At 40.4% G+C, this 3,531-nt stretch overlaps 1 pseudogene; it reads right to left on the bottom strand.

Moving 5' to 3' along the window:
• Window positions 1–359: 359 nt before the first annotated feature.
• Window positions 360–473, bottom strand: LOC123613823 (U6 spliceosomal RNA; annotated as a pseudogene).
• Window positions 474–3,531: the final 3,058 nt, after the last annotated feature.

Genomic DNA, 3,531 nt, shown 5'->3' with positions numbered 1-3,531 from the left:
TCCTTGGTCTAGCCATCTCTAAATGAGGCAGTTTCCTTTTGCTTCTCCAGTAAATTTTCCTTAAATGTGTGTTTCGGAGTAATAGATCCATCCAGTGTTACATGAGTAACACAGAAAATAAATAATTTGACTGTTCTATGGTCCAAATAATTGAGAAGCTCTAATTTAATATGTGCTAGGTTTTTCTTTAGTGCAGGATTTCTCAGAGCCTTTATTCTGTGTTAATTATGGCTACCTATTAAGTCATGCTAGGCTCTATGTCAGACTATGTGCCAAGCACTTTTTGGGGGGCGGGATACAATTTTATCTTTTTTTTACTGAAATATAGTCAGTTTAGGTGTTAATTTCTGGTGCACAGCAAAAATATGGAACGCTTAACGAATGTGTATCATCCTTACATAAGGGCCATGCTAATCATGCTAATCTTCTCTGTATTGTTCCAATTTTAGTATATGTGGTGCTGAAGCAAGCACCAAGCACTTTAAATACATTACCTCCTTTAATCTTTCCATCAAATTTGTGAAAAAGATACTATCGCCTATATTTTTTAAGGAAGAAACTAAGAAACTAATAAACTCAATAAGCAGATCTTGAACTCAAATCTCCCTGACTTCAGAACCCATGCTCTTAAACTTTACGCAGTACTCTCCCTACACTGTGACTCTCCAGCTGTGGGTCAGTGGATGCACTCTTTTCTACACGTATTTGAGGTTTAAATGATTTCCCATAGCACCTTTTTGCTGCACCAGTGTTCAGCACAATATGCTTTGGAAGTGTTACCACATCACAGTATCATAGCACTTACTTTTGTGGCTATAAAGCAGGTAAGGGATCTTGTTTAGTAGTTGAAAATTATGGTACAGGTATCAGGAGTCTGAGTAACAAAAGTAATATAGAGAAGCAAGGGTAGTGCCGTGGGAAGAGTGTTGGAGTTAAAGTCTAGAGGAATGGGTTTCTGTCCTGGGAATATCACCGTATAACCGTCAACAAGACTCGGAGAACCTCAGGCTTCTCTGCAAAGTGACTACATAACGTGAACGTATCTCCCAGCTCCTTGGTGTTGGATTCAGTCTCATGGGCAGCTCGTACTCCCTATGTGTCTTACCATGAAAGCCGAAAGCATAAGGTCCTGACCAGGCTTTTTCTCTGTGAAAGTGCCACTTCTCAGGCTTTTCTGTGCAGTTGCTAATTCTGCAAAGTGAGGAATGCGCTATGTGGACCTGTGCTGTGATGTGCTCTCGCCCTGGTCACAGAACGCACTTGCTCGCTGCTGCTATAAAAGCGGTAGATTCCCTGATCCCAGGGCTCCTCTCCTGTGGTGCACCTCACTGGGCACAGAGGCTCCACCTGGTCCTCCTTGTTGCCCCATGGAACTTAGAGGTTGTGGAGCTGGTACAACTATGCTGATACTACTGCTACTGATGTTTTAGTAGATGATAAAGCTTTTTGTCTCTGATCGAGTACTCTTGTGTTTTCTGTTGTCATCCAAGCAACTATGCAAGGCTAGCTTATTAGCTTATGCAGTTTTCCTGCTTCTAGCTCTTTTCTGCGCTTGTCAAACTTACTGAGTAGGGTAACATCCTAACTGATGGCATCATAAGGGAGCACACGGTGCCTCCTAAATTTAGTAGAATAAAGAGTAACCATGAAGTACGGAATGTGACTGGTTTCTTACGTCATTCACTCACTTACTCTTTCAACAGACATATTTTGAGTCTATGCCCTGTATCAGGCCCTAAGTGATAAATGATGGATGAGATGGCTCCTGGTTTCAGCAAGCTCTTCATGGAATGTAATCAATCAACTCTATAATAAGCAATTAGGCAGTTGCTGAAATTACAGGTTTGTCCTTAAACAGATTCACACAACACCAAAATTAAAGGTCAGTTCTGTAAAAGTTGTCCGAAAGTTGGGTAATTTGTAGAAGAAGGAAGACACTGAGATTGTCTTTGACGTAATTAGACAAGGTAGTGTATGTGACAGTATCTGGCACTATGTAACTTGTGTGTGACCCCACATACGTGCTAGTAATTCTATCCTGGAACCTGCATACATTGGTTGTAATTTGTGTGTGTGTGTGTGTGTGTGTGTGTGTGTGTGTGTGTGAAATCAAGTGAGCCAATTATTCCCATCCAAAATCAGTCAAAATATTAAAGTCCACTCAAAATGTAACAAATTGGCAGTGTATTTGAAGGGATGTCAAGCCATTCATGGCATGAAATTACATGCGCTCTAAACAAAGAAGTCACACAAACTACCAAGAACTGTTAAGATGACCCTGGAAGATATTCAGGTTTTTAAATTTTAATTTTAATGAATTAGAGGAGCAGAGTAGAGAAATTATAGTATCCTCTTGTGAGGAGAACTGTTTGTCTTGCTGCTCAGAAGGCAAGGCCAGCACATAATGGTTCCAAATAGCCCTGAATGTCACTTGGTGACTTTTCGCAGGCTAGATTGTTATACTTGTGACTGCTATTTGGCTCTCTGATCAGTGTGGCCAAGGCAACTGTAAAATATAGATAACATTTATCCAAAAGATGGTTGGAAAAATATATCTATGAAGTTTGTACATGTATTAATTCATCTAACAAACAATTTATTGAGCTTCTGTTATATGTCAGGTAGTATAGGAGGTGCTGATCCAGTATTTATGTAATTACTTGTAGTGTGTTTGATTGTGAGTTGCTGAAATAACTGAAGCTGACTTCAAGCTCTGCAAAAACTCTGCAGAAAGATAGACATGTAACCCCTCAAATTGGAATCCTGAATGAACAAAGCATCTTCCTGTCCAAAAAGACATATTCTTAATGGAAAGTCATCAAAAGCTAAAGTAGCGACAGATGGCAAATAGCCAACTCAGATTCATTTGTAAATGGTGCTGTAAGCAGCAGTGTAAGAAGGACTGTGCAGTGTCTTTTGTGCTTGTGTGCAGGAGGGGAGGCAGAACAGTAACACACAGGCAGTAAAATTGCAGTCTTGAGTTGCAGACATGACTAACTAAAGAACCAGGAATCTGGAAGACAAAGGCAAGTGAATAGCTCAATGTGTTTTACAGATCTGACCAGATTTTCAGTTTAAAGATATGCAGGTAATTTGTGTTGGAGTGCTTGCGTGTCAATGGATAGTTCTGAAAGACTAAGCCAGAAACATTTTGTCAGTATTAATTAAAATTAGGAAATGAGACCAGATACTATAGTAGCCCATGAAGGCATAATCCCTGGGGAAATGGGGAAATAAGATTCCGGATAAACTTCATTCTTCTGAAAGCATGGGAATGTCCTTTGGCGTGGAATATGGCCACCTGAGCTTCAAATGACAACATCTGAATAAAAGTACATTGTTGCTCACCTGCAGATTTTACTTCCTAGTATCCCTAGCAGCTAGATGTGGTTACGTGATTAAGTTCTTGCCGGGGAGATGTGAGTGCAAGTGATGTGTGCAGATTCTGTCTCAGCTGCTTAAGGTTGCCTGTAAAGTGGTCCAGGACACTGTCCAAGAGATGGCAGAAAAAAAGAGAGGAAAGTCAGGTCC

This window comes from Camelus bactrianus, chromosome 10, assembly GCF_048773025.1.
Source record: "Camelus bactrianus isolate YW-2024 breed Bactrian camel chromosome 10, ASM4877302v1, whole genome shotgun sequence".
Lineage (NCBI taxonomy): Eukaryota > Metazoa > Chordata > Mammalia > Artiodactyla > Camelidae > Camelus > Camelus bactrianus.
This window is presented reverse-complemented; position numbering and strand designations above follow the sequence as displayed.